At 39.2% G+C, this 14,121-nt stretch overlaps 1 protein-coding gene across 1 annotated transcript in view; it reads left to right on the forward strand.

Annotated features, from left to right (window-relative positions):
- Positions 1 to 12,341, forward strand: part of LOC109686444 (2-oxoisovalerate dehydrogenase subunit beta, mitochondrial-like) — a 140,033-nt gene extending 127,692 nt beyond the window's left edge. The window contains exon 8 of the mRNA XM_074079767.1: positions 11,548 to 12,341. The gene's annotated coding sequence lies outside the window, so the exon portion shown is untranslated. The remainder of the gene's footprint in view (positions 1 to 11,547) is intronic.
- Positions 12,342 to 14,121: the final 1,780 nt, after the last annotated feature.

The raw sequence follows: 14,121 nt of genomic DNA on the forward strand, positions 1-14,121 counted from the left end.
GAAAATTCTCCCAGCCTCTTAGACCTCTGTCTGAGCCAGAAGAGAAAATGAGAGAGATGAAAACATTTTCCAGGCTGGGCACAGTGGTACACACTGTAATCCCAGCTACATGTGATGGGGGGCAGAAGTAGGAGGATTGTGCTCTGAAGCCTTGCTGGTCAAAAAGCAGGAGATCCTATCTGGAAAAGAACTAAAAGCCAAAAGGGCTGAGGGGTGAGGCTCAAAAGTGCTAGCAAGTACAGGTCCTGAGTTCAAGCCCTTGTACTGCAAAAGGAAAAAAAGACAGTCTCCATTAGGGTCTTGCTTTATATCCAGGCCAGCCTGGACAGTGATCCTCCTATTTATGCTTCCCTGAGTAGCTGGGATGACAGAGGAGCGTCACTACATCCAGCCATTAGTTAAGATGTGTGGTCTCACAAACGTTTTTCCTGTGTTGGCCTTGAACCATGGTCCTCCCCATCTCCAGCTCCTGAGTAATGAGGATTATAAGCATGAGCCACCACCACAACCAGCCTCTAAGTTTTTTTAACTCATGTATTAGTTTTCTATTTATTCTCTCACTGTTTCCACGAGTCAAAAGCCAGGGTGCTTTGCTGGGGTCTCTGTTTAGGGTTTCACACAGGTACAATTAGGGCTAGCTAGGGCTGCAGTCTTTTCTGAGGCTCAGAGGAAAAGGATCCACTTTTGTGGGCAGAAGGATCCACTTTTTTTTTTTTTCAATTGATCTTCATTAACTTTATTTCCGTAGTGGTAAAATAGCTATAGAGTACAGACCCAGGGAAGATGCCAAAAGTGAAGAACTACACGAGTTCACTCATGTGGAGAGGAAAGCTCAAGGGTGACTTAGCCAGTGTAGCCATGCTTCAAAACAGGCAACAGGATTTGGAGGACTTGTGCACATATCATTCTTAGCAAAATGGGAACCTCAAGTGAATTAATTGAATACAGGGGATTTCTGGGGCGTTTCCTAAACTCCCAGTCTTAACTCTGAGCTCTTGTTTGAAGTGTGGAGAACAGGACTGAGGCCTCTGAGTACTACTATAGTTGTGGATACAAGAGAGGGGCTGGGCTCCCTCCGTCTGCAGGGGTTCAAGAGGTCAGGATGATTGAACATAAATCTTTTTAGAACTCTTCCCAAACAGGATCCCAGGAATTGGGAACAAAGTACTACCTTCAGCCTTATGCCATTATTTTATGCCTGTGAAAACCATTACACTTTTCAATTGTGGAGTACTACCTAAATCTCAGCATCTTCCCATGTCTCACGAAGAATATTTTGCCTTCCAAAGAACCTTTCTATAAATCAATTATCTGAAAGTCCCTAAATCTTAAGGATTAAGTTGCCAAAGTAATTTCTAGAAGGAAATAGATATTACTTACTGTGTATAGGATAGGCTAAAAGGGGAGGAGCAAAAAGTGTGTTTCATGCCAGTGCAGAAGGATCCACTTTTGTGGGTTTCATTTTCCTGCTGGTTGTCGGTTGGAGGTGGCCTCAGCTCCTACAAGCTGCTCCCAGTTTCTCACATTGGCCTCCCAGCCTAGGCAGCCCATAACAGGGCAGCTCACGTCTTCACAGTCAGAAAAGAAGGAAGAGTCACCAGCAACAAGAGTGCTACAATATAACGTGCACTCTGCCACATTTGTCATGTCCTATTGGCTAGAATGAAGTCATAGATCACAGCCACAGTCAAGGAGGGAATCCACACTGGAGTGAACAGAGTCTGCCCACCAGACTATTCTATCTTAAACAGGACAGAATTTCTCTAGGGTAAAAGAAATCTGAAGGCAGGTGGCTGAGGGTAGCTCCATCATGATAGGGACCCAGCTCCTTCAGGCTCTCCAGCTGACAATCCTTAGGGTTTGGTTTCCCTTCTGATGGATTAAAAGGCTGACAAACCTCCAGGTAGTCATCTACAATCCAGGCAGCAGGATGAAATGGAAGAAAGAGAAAAGAAAGAGAAAAGGAGAGAAAGGGAAAAGAGAGGGCAGGGGAGAAGGGAAAAGAAAAGATAGGAAAGGAAAGAAAAAAAAGGCCCTTTCCCCTTCCTCTTAAGATACTTCTTAAAAGTGTCACTTGATTTCTGCTCATGTTCCACTGGACAGAATATAGTCCAAGATACCACTTAGCTGCAAATTTTTGTTTTAAATAGCTTTGCTTGAGTAAAGCTATTTAAAACAAAAATTTGAAGCTAGGAAATACAGCTGCCACTCTGGATGAATTCAGAATTCCAAAATTAAGGAAGAGGAGAAGAGGTTGGGTAGAAGAAGGGAAGGGTCAGTCTCTGTTATACTGGACATTAATAAAGTGGTCCAGATAGGAAAGAAAACGAGGATCTCATGTGACAGCTTTCAGGATCTTTTAGGAGAGCATTAAACATTCCTGGAGCCTCCAAGAAATGGCTGGGAAATCATTGAGGATGCAGGGGTGATGTATTTTCAGCATCGCATTTCACACCCAGGCCAATGATGTCTGGAGAACTCATCATATATTCCAGTTCCCAAACTGAAACAGTCATCAGGATCACCTGTTTGCTTAACAATTCAGAATCAAAACTTCAATTTCTGAACTAGGATTTCTATTAAGTTAGGCCAGGATTTTTTGTGAAGTCAAGCTCATTGGCAGAGTTTGATGGTCCGTCAAGTTTGCAAATAACCATTATGGACATTTTCAAAAAATAATTACTGTATCTTTTTCCCAGCCTCTAAGCTACATTTCCTTGATGTGGAATATAGACTTGTTAATCTCAGTATCAGTCCAGTGATTCTAATGACTCCATTGTATAAATATCTTAATCCCTTCTCTGTGGCTATTCCTGAGACTGTGTCATTTCAAAAGCAAAGGTTTATTTGGCTCATGGTTCTAAAGGCTGGGAAGTACAAAACCAGGTAGCTGCATTTGGTGAGGTCCTTCTGAGTGGTAGGGAGCCCTGTAGAGTCACAAGGCAATACAGAAGGTACATGCAGAAGAGAGGGAGGGGACAAAGAAACTGACCTGCTTTATATCAACCTGCTCTTGTATTAACCAACCCACTCCCATAGGAACTGCATTAATCCCTTCATGAAGATGGAACCTCATGATCTCACTTCTCAACAGCACTTGCACTGAGAAATTAAGCATCAGCATGAGTTTGGGTGGGCACAAACCACATTCAAACCATAGCAGTAAGAAGAATAAATTAATCATTTGAAATTACTAGGTAAACCAGAAGTGCCCAGCAACACTTGTCTACATGGTTTCTCAAACCTTTGATATTTTGGACCAAACAATTCTTTGTTGTAGGCAGCTGTCTCATGCATTCCAGGATGTTTACCAGCATCCTTGGTTTCTACCCTCTTGATGCCAACAGAACTACCTCCAGTTGTGAGAATCAAAACTACCGCCAAACATTGTCACCCAACTACAAAATCACGACTTGAGAAACACTATGCTATCCTTAATGCTTCACAGAAACCCAGAAATATTGTGCAATAAACATCAAGTTGGGTGCGGATGGCTCACACCTGAAATTCTAGCTATTCAGGAGGCAGAGATTAGGAGGATCACAGTTCGCAGCCAACCTGGGGCAAATAGTTCACAAGACGCTACCTCAAAAAACCCATCATGAAAAAGGTCTGGTGGAGTAGGTCAAGCAATAAGAGCATCTGCCTAGCAAGTGTGAGGCCCTGAGTTCAAACCCCAGTGCCACCAAAAAAAAGAAAGAAAGAAACATTAGACAACAATAGCGGTAATCAAGAAATTGTACCTAAAGTGTCACACTTTGGATGTGATAGTCCATGCCTCTCTGTGGGCACACACCCTGTATGTGTATGTGTATTCTATATAATTGCCATAAGTAGAGTGAGTGCTCATCTAATATCAATTTCTATGTGTGTGTGTGTGTGTGTGTGTGTGTGTGTGTGTGTGTATCACTCACCTGTCCCTAGACCCCACACAGCACTAAAACAAAGAATGAAAATAAAGGTGAGAGGTTGTGTGACCAAATTGCTTAAACCTCACATGTCAACATCTTGCAACATAATTGCAACATAATCATGCTTTAAAAGACCTCAGACATCCCATTTCTCATAATTAAACAGACCTTAGATAAAGGAGGTGTGCTACAGACACACTTGAAGCTAAAATAAAAAGAACTCAGATAATAAATAGATAGGAACTTTCAATTTTTATTGGTAAACCATGATTTCCTATTGAGTACAATACAATGAACAATAACATAACAGTCTAACATTTAAAATAAACTTTTAGAATCACCTCAATCGATATATAAAGTTTTAGTTCTTGAAAAAAAAACCGTTTATTTCAACAGTAGTCTTCTTATATGCAAAACATCTTCTCAAAATAGGGTGTTTATAAATGAGATTTTTAAAGCTTCCTGTATACAAAGGTGACTTGCTTCACCATGTCAATTGTAGCCTACTAAAAGTCCAAAACATAAAGGCTAAAAGGATCAAAATCAAGTCACATTCCATTGAAACTATCAAAGATAAATATCAAAAATCTAAGAATTAAATGCATGCTGCCCTCTACAATTTGATATGCTGCACAGAAGAGTGATAAATCTTGGCCCCATGAAAATGAGATGGGAAGATTCTAAATATAGCAATTCATATAAAAAATCATCCCTACTACAGAACACACAGACTCACTGTAAATGTCCTTGGAAAAAAGAACCATGGAACCCACCTAGGAAATGTTTTTCTGTGTTAAAATTAAAATGAAAATGCAATGTATTTTATGGAAAGAAACAATGAGGCACAAGAAAACAGAACTCACTGCCTAGAAACAGTGTCAAAACAAGCCTATTCTCCTTGATATATACTTAATTAAAATGTTATATTTACTGTTTAGTTTCTTGAAGCAGAATAATGGTCCTCTGTTCAAAGTAGTGTAAGAATCACCTCAAACTGCTCTCAATGTAAGTTAATATATTTAATAGTAACAAAAATATCATTTGAAAAAATGACAAGAAACTTTTAAGTTCTTAAAAGTGCTGTGCCAAAACAGACATGAAGACCAGTGGAACAGAATAGAGGACCCAGATATGAAGCCACACAACTATAACCAACTTGTCTTTGACAAAGGAGCTAAAAATATATGATGGAGAAATAGCAGCCTCTTCAACAAAAACTGCCGGGAAAACTGGTTAGCAGTCTGCAAAAAACTGAAACTAGATCCATGTATATCACCCTATACCAAGATTAACTCAAAATGGATCAAGGATCTTAATATCAGACCCCAAACTCTTAAGTTGATATAGGAAAGAGTAGGAAATACTCTGGAATTAGTAGGTATAGGCAAGAACTTTCTCAATGAAACCCCAGCAGCACAGCAACTAAGAGGTAGCATAGATAAATGGGACCTCATAAAGCTAAAAAGCTTCTGTTCATCAAAAGAAATGGTCTCTAAACTGAAGAGAACACCCACAGAGTGGGAGAAAATATTTGCCAACTATACATCAGACAAAGGACTGATAACCAGAACATATAGGGAACTTAAAAAACTAAATTCTCCCAAAACTAATGAACCAATAAAGAAATGGGCAAGTGAACTAAACAGAACTTTCTCAAAAGAAGAAATTCAAATGGCCAAAAAACAGATGAAAAAATGCTCACCATCTCTAGCAATAAAGGAAATGCAAATTAAAACCACACTAAGATTCCACCTCACCCCTGTTAGAATAGCCATCATCAGCAACACCACCAACAACAGGTGTTGGTGAGGATGCGGGGAAAAAGGAACCCTCTTACACTGTTGGTGGGAATGTAAACTCGTACAACCACTCTGGAAAAAAATTTGGAGGCTACTTAAAAAGCTAGACATCGATCTACCATTTGATCCAGCAATACCACTCCTGGGGATATACCCAAAAGACTGTGACACAGGTTACTCCAGAGGCACCTGCACACCCATGTTTATTGCGGCACTATTCACAATAGCCAAGTTATGGAAACAGCCAAGATGCCCCACCACTGACGAATGGATTAAGAAAATGTGGTATTTATACACAATGGAATTTTATAACGAAATGTTATCATTTGCTGGTAAATGGATGGAATTGGAGAACATCATTCTGAGTGAGGTTAGCCTGGCCCAAAAGACCAAAAATCGTATGTTCTCCCTCATATGTGGACATTAGATCAAAGGCAAACACAACAATGGGATTAGACTATGAGCACATGATAAAAGCTTTAGCACACAAGGGAGGGGTGAGGATAGGTAAGACACCTAAAAAACTAGCTAGCATTTGTTGCCCTTAATGCAGAGAAACTAAAGCAGATACCTTAAAAGCAACTGAGGCCAATAGGAAAAGGGGAACAGGTACTAGAGAAAAGGTTAGATCAAAAAGAATTAACCTAGAAGGTAACACCCACGCACAGGAAATCAATGTGAGTCAATGCCATGTATAGCTATCCTTATCTCAACCAGCAAAAACCCTTGTTCCTTCCTATTATTGCTTATACTCTCTCTACAACAAAATTAGAAAAAGGGCAAAATAGTTTCTGCTGGGTATTGGGGGGGGAGAGGGAGGGGGTGGAGTGGGTGGTAAGGGAGGGGGTGGGGGCAGAGGGGAGAAATGAACCAAGCCTTGTATGCACATATGAATAATAAAAGAAAAAGGAAAAAAAAAGTGCTGTGCCTTAGTGGAGTTTGAGAACAAAGGAAAATGAGGAACGTGCCCTTCTGCCGCCTAACAGAAGAGCCCACTGAGAATGTGAAAGGCTCTGAAGCACGTCTAACAGTGAGTCCACTTACTCTGTCGTAAATTTACACCACGCAAGAAATGATGCACCCAAGAACACATGACAGTACCTTGACCCATGCCAGCCACTTAGCAGACTCAAAATAATGACCACCCTTAGGCTGAGAAATATTGCCAAGGAGGTATTTACAACGTATTTTATAGAAACGAGTGTTCAATAGTTCAATAAAACAAATTAAAAGGGAATGTTACAAAGAACTCCAGATTATATGCTGGAGGTTAATATAATGGCTTTTTTTTAATTTAAAAAATGGCAAAAAGTCATAGTTCCAATTTTTTAAACATCATGGGATGGCCAGAAATATCAAAAGAAATAATTAAATTATTTCAAAATAAAGATGATTAACATTACATTACCAGAGTATTTATAACTATACTTAATATAAGAGACTAAATATGACTTTAAAAAAACCCCACTATGTTCAGGTTCCAAACAGTAGGAGCAGGGAGAGTTATGCCTATAATTCTGAAAACTGCCCCTGTAGGATACGGCATCGCATAGATAAGTAACAAACTGCTGGGTAATAGCTGCATATCTGCATCCTATACGATCACAATGCTGCCTGCATTACACCATAACTACAGCACTAAACCAATAACACTACTTCTAAAATATTTTAAAAGAAAAGTGCTGTGGGACAGCACCATCAAAGGAGGCATTTCATCGACTGGGCACCTTTTAATATGCTTTCATTTCTTTTTTAAAACTGTAACTAAGGATAGTAAGATGGAGAATCCAAGTACAAAAGTGTTGCTCTGTCCTAGAATTTTCTAGCTACTGGTTATTCCCAAGATAAATGGAACTATGGGCCAGTCAAAAATAGAAGTGAGATATGCTGGTGTCTTAAGCCTCACGGCACTGAAAAAGAAGGGCTAGACTTTAAATTAGTTCATAACAGTGAGTGGGGCTGACAGTCTTCTCAATGGATGAGCTTCCACATAAGCAAACTTAAAGGTTAAATGAGGTTTTTAATATTACTACTCATAGCATGTGAAGAAAATATCTGTAGCATTATTACTACTACATGTACTTTTTCTCCTTATGCCTGTGGCCTTTTGATCACTTCCAGTCCAAGCCCACTGCTTGTAGCAGAGCAAGTTCTCTGAAATATGAAGCCAAGGCATACAGCTGTGTGCAGCATGAGGCGGTGATAACCAACCCCTCTCCTCCTCTGCCTCATCCTCACTCTTAATAAAATGAGATGAATTGCAGGTAACTTTTAACCTGGAAATCTAAAGTACTTTAGAAAAACGTATTTAAATTCTAGTGGTAGTTTATTTGTTACCAGTGCTGGGCATCAGAGATCAAACCCAGGGTCTCAATGAGCATGTAGCATAAGCTCTACCACTGAGCCACGTCCCCAGGCCAGATTCTAGCTTTTAAATGAAGGAGATTTCACTTAAGGATTTTTCTTTCAAATCTACAGTGATCTGTCTTCCACTAGCCTTTTCTTTCTACTGTTTCCTAATATACAGAGGTAAACAATCAGTATAAATTATTCACTGCAGAATATAAGGTACTGACAGTCATTACAAGGTTCCCTGGGCAGGACAAGAGAGGACATCCAACTTCAGTATGAGTTCACCTCTGAAGGAAAAAAAAGAGTATGAAAGCCAAGACTTCATCACAGGGAGGCCCAAACACAAAACGTGCCTTTTTTAGAATAGACTGTTTCTAAGGTGTAAAAGATCAAGAACTTTTCATTTGAAAATATAAATATAAAAATTTGTTCATTTGATATCTAACCAGTCTCCTCATATATCACAGTCTGAGGATCTATGTTCTAACTCTAAGATGCAAGCATTAAAATACTGGCTGTTGATCATTTCTCCCTTGGTATCCAAAGTATCCATAAGCAATAAATGAATGTCCACTCTACTATAATTTCTTAAAACTAATGAAGTAAAAGCATTACTCCTAAAATTAACTGTAAATGATATACTTATATACTTTGCTTTTGATAGATTTATTTTTAAATAGCTAAAAATATTATAAAGTAAACTTTTTGGAACACTTGGCAATAAGATTTCCATGTACACTTGAGAGTAAAACCATGGAGTTAAGGAGGAAAATTAAACCACTTCTTGGATTTAGTTTTTAAATCTTTAATTCTTAATGTATCTAAACTATTTCAATACACCCAGGAAGGAAGGAAAAAAGGGAAAAAGGAAGAACAAGAGGGAAAGAACTGGCAAAGAATTTTTCTTTTAAAATTCTCACCCAGATAAATGAATATTACCCTACAGAATAAAGACAACCAATGACCTGGGGGCTCAAAATTTAGGAATCTTCTTAAGATTCGCAGTAAGCATCAGATGTCAGACAGTTGGCCGTCTGAGGCTCAGACCCCTGAGCCTAGAAGATGTTCTGCAGGACCCCTTACCAACACTACCACACTTCAGGTCAGCAATCTTGCCAAGACTCTCTACGCCCTGTCAGCCCCACCTTCTTTCCCAGAGCACAGAGAGGACTGCAACTTATACAGTCTTTCTTGTGACCTTGTGTCTCCAGGCCTAGGCTCTTTTGTGCCAAGTCACAAAAGGCACACGGAGCACTCTCACCCTGAAGCAGAGGTGGTGCGTTGGACTGAGGACATGAGAGGGAGAGGGCGCCTATTAACCCTGAAGACAGTTACCAATGTGTCCTCACCTTCTGAATGAATCAGCACAACACAGGAAAACACATCACCCCTCTCATTCTCTCCAGAAGACAAGGAGAGGAGGGGTAACTTCTGGGGCATGTGGTCAGAGCTAGAGTGGAAAAGACAATTGAACTTTAAAAAATTCACCACTTACATTCTACAAAAATAAAGAAGTAATACCCAGTTAGGAAAGCTCTACAGAGACCAAGGGGTGGTAACCCACAGCAGGGTTGGATTGGAGGTGGGAAAGAACGGAACAAGCTCCTCCCACTAGCCCCGAGGGAAATCCATCATTAATACTAAAGCAAACTTCCTATGCTCATGATTTAACAAAATGAGAAGAATAATCTAATACTTTCGTTCTGGAGAAAACAAATTCTCCCCCCGACAAAATTCCAAAAAATTTCAAGAGGGGGAAGTAAAGACATGCAACTGCAATCATTCTGATCTTCTTCCACACAAAGGTCAGGTGAAGAGATCTATGCAACACAACCTTCTGGGAACATCCCTGCCCCCTGCAATGATCCCGTGGAAAGAAAAAAAAAATTCTTCAAAATAATCAAAGGCAATATTCAATTATGAAAAGAAAACAATCACATGTGATTGTTTTAGAAATGTTAGTTTTACATAAAGTCTGTAAAAAATAAATCACAGCCACTGTTGCAATGAATATAGAACCATGAAATAGAAAATGAAGAGGACTGGGGAGTGACGAAGAGACCCTGAAGTCTTCTCACAAGGACTGCAGCCCAGGGCGTCTCCGCAAAGGTCACAAGAAAACAGCTTCGCTTTGGAGCTGTAACTTCTCACCGCCTGTCTCCCTGGTCAAAGAGGCAGATTCAGAAACAATCATCTTGCCAAAATGTAAGAGCATTTCAATACATTTTTGTGAGTTTTCCATTCCCCTCCGCATAATTTTATTTTTCTGTGCAAGAAACAACTGAAATGCTCATGAGGGGCCCAAAGTGCAAACCAAATCCAAGAGAGAAACACACAATGTGCTCAGTCCAATCTGTCCACTACCAGTCCTTAGCCAGTGTTAAAGGAGAACAAGTGGCTGCAGCTGCTGACTGCAGCCACAAACCCTACTTTAATCTCTTACTGGAACAGGAACATTTTAAGCTGAGAGTTGTTTAATCTTCTCGGGAATTGATTTTAGGATGACATTTTCTATGCATTCAAATAAAATTCTAATCATTAGAACTACTGAAAAGAGATAGTGATCCTCAGCTTTATTAAGACACAGAAGCATGAAGAGAAGTCTGTATACACATGGCTTTGCTTCAGTGTTTCAAAACATGGAGCACACTATCTAAAAAACATTGATTCTGGGTACAAGATATGGAAAGTACCTATAACACTGCAGTAAATTCACAACGAAACAAAAATGAGTATGCTTTTAAAATGTTTTAAAAGCCACATTCTGTTTTCAAATTTCTTCATGATTTTTCAGATTGGCTTCTATATTACAAATGTGGTTTTAGGTTTTTTAAAATGAGTTGACACCTTTTGATCATTCTTATCTTTCCCATAGTTTAATTTTAAAGTGGTACCCTCATAAATAAGTTGCTTTTACAAAAAAAAATCATCTTACTCATTTCTTAAATGTTTAGAATGTCCTCCATGCACCTATGAAACATCAATTGGGGGATTTTGAAACTAGGTTAAGTAACACTGTGGATAACAAGGTATAGTCATTGGGTCTCCACAACGGTTACCATCCCTCCACCTGGAAAAAGGCAGTATGCTTCTTTTCTTAAAATGTCCCACAAAACCTGGGTATATCCTGTTCCTCAATTCAAACAGGAAGAAAAGACAAGAGGACCTGGTTTATCCACTTAGAAGGAGAGACAACTGGTACTATGCCTTAGTCTTGAATACTCTATCAAGCACTACCAAAAATATGAACAAGTTCATTTTCCTTTAAAGTGTAATTATCCATTCATCAGTAGTGGGGCATCTTGGTTGTTTCCATAACTTGGCTATTGTGAATAAATATGGGTGCTGCAATAAATATGGGTGTGCAGGTGTCTCTGGAGTAACCTGTGTCGCATTCCTTTGGGTATATCCCCAGGAGTGGGATTGCTGGATCATATGGCAGGTCTATGTTTAGATGTTTAAGAAGCCTCCAAATTTTTTTCCAGATGAATGGATCAAGAAAATGTGGTACTTGTACACAATGGAATTTTACTCAGCCATGAAGAAGAATGAAATCTTATCATTTGCAGGTAAATGGATGGAACTGGAGAACATCATTCTGAGCAAAGTTAACCAGGCTCAGAAGACCAAACATGGTATTTTCTCCCTCACATGTGGACTTTAGATTTAGGGCAAATGCAGCAATTTGGTTGGACTTGGATCACATGACAAGGGGAGAGCACATATGGGAGATATAGGAATAGGTAGAAAACCCAAAACATGAAAGCGTTTGATGTCCCCACTCCAGAGGAACTAATACAGAAACCTTAAAGCAACAGAGGTTAACCTGAGAAGGGGATCAGGAACTAGTGTAAAGATCAGTTAGAGATGAATCAACATGGGTCATAACACATGGGTATATGAAAGCAATGCTAGGAATCTTTCTGTATAGCTGTCCTTAACTCAACTAGCAAAAATGCTTTGTCTTTCTTATTATGCTTACATCTTTTCTTCAACAAAATTAGAGATAAGGGAAGAACAGGGGAGGGGAGGAGAACAGGGGGGAGAAATGACCCAAACAATGTATGCACATGTGAATAAATGAATAAAAATAATTAAAAAATAAAGTGTAATTATCTGCAACTTCCGAACACATGAAAATGTTTTCCTTTCTCAGGCTTTCTGATGATTCTGAGCCACCATGAGTGGTTATTCAGAATCAGAATAATTACAATTAGAAACCATAGTTCAGAGATCACACACTCACAAAAAGGCACACCGAGACTGAGTGGAATTATTCATCATTAACTTGAGGATCTCCAGATAGCTACTTCCCCATGCTAAATTCCTGCTGTTTTAGAACATAAGAAGTTACCAGTGAAATCAGAGACACTAAAGTTATTTTTTAAGCAGACTCTATTTTTCTTAATACACTAACAAAAAAATAAACCTGTTGTAATGTGTAAGCTTTAGCAAAACATCAGAGTCCCTAGAGAAGAAACAGCCAGGCCCAAGGACCACCACTCCACTGTAAGCTTTGCTCACTCTTCCTAAGGAACACCCACTTCACAACAGGCACCACATGGAACTGGTGCTTGGAAAGAAGCAAAACATTGGAAACCAAGGATAATTGGATTTTTTATTTCAATTTTTCTTGTAATATTTGTGATTGTGAGCTAAAAACCTAAAACATTACATGCAAAAAATGTGACATTTTATATAAAAATGCAAAATTAACATTTTGCATGTGACCCTTGTAAAGTACCATCTTCATTTAAATGGAAAGCTCATGCTCTGTGTCTCTACCTCCCATACCTTTCCCTACCAAGAACCCCACAAAACTAATCCAATGCCTGTCCACTTTGAATGATTGGATGAATGAATGTCCGGCTTAACTTCTAAAGCATCAGGGACCCTAGATCCCACTTACTTGGCTCATAGTAATCCACGATGGATACTGAAGCATCTTGGGTTTTGAAACTTTAAAGTTTCTCACAGCAGGAATATCAACACAAAACTTGGTTTCATTTACCTTGAAAAATACAAAGGACTCTTAAGGGGTCGGCACAATATGTGTTCATAATAAAGTAAGAGACATTTCTTTTTCTTATAATTTTAGTAAACAGAAGTTGACATTTAGGGAGGAGTTATATGCACCAGATACTTCAGAAAGTAATTTCTAGAAATGATCTTTTTTAACTTGAAAAACAGCCCTTTCAAGATAGGGATCATTCTTAGTTCCTTTTTACTGAAAGAGATATTACAATTGCTAAACAAACAGTCAAGGGTGCATGCACCTGGGACAGTAGTGCCTCACTCAGTTGCCCCTGTCTTAGGCAGTGCACCCCACCAGTAGTTGCTGCTAATAGCCACAGAAAGCTCCCTACTGCAGAGAATTGCCCTCAGCTCACCTTAAGTGAGGTAGCCCAGGGCAGGGGGAGAGGGCGGTGCACACCACAACAACTCAACAACTGATTGATTTAGGGTACAAAAGGGCAGCAGGGGCAGTTGATGACAATTGACAAACACTACCAATTAAGGAATCACTGGCACCAGTGGCTCACCCTATAATCCTAGCTACTCAGGAGGCAAAGATCAGGAGGATCATGGTTCCAGCCAGTCTGGGCAAATGGTTTGCAAGACCCTATCTCAAAAATACCCAATACAAAACAGGGCTGGCTCAAGTGGTACAGCACCTGCCTAGCAAGCATGAGGCCCTGAGTTCAAACCCCAGTATGGTCAAAAGAAAAAACTTAGTAAGTTCCTTCAAACATTCATTACTTGCCAATAGCAGTAAATGAAAATTCAAGTTAATCAGACATTATTGGACACTCAAATTAAGATAACCATTAGCAAGAATATCAGAGATACAAGACAAATTCTCAAATCAATAACAGGATTTAATAAAAAGTTTAACTATTTTCCAGTTTCAAATTGAGCCAATGGTTTTCAAGCAGTATTTAATATAAGAAAATTCCTGAACAGTCAAAGAATCTAAAGACTGAATTCATTTTAACAAGACATTTTCAAAGTGCAAAATCAAATAAGAATACTTATTTTTAAAGGTAAATATTTAGCAG

The sequence above is a fragment of the Castor canadensis genome, chromosome 1 (assembly GCF_047511655.1).
Source record: "Castor canadensis chromosome 1, mCasCan1.hap1v2, whole genome shotgun sequence".
Classification (NCBI taxonomy): Eukaryota; Metazoa; Chordata; class Mammalia; order Rodentia; family Castoridae; genus Castor; species Castor canadensis.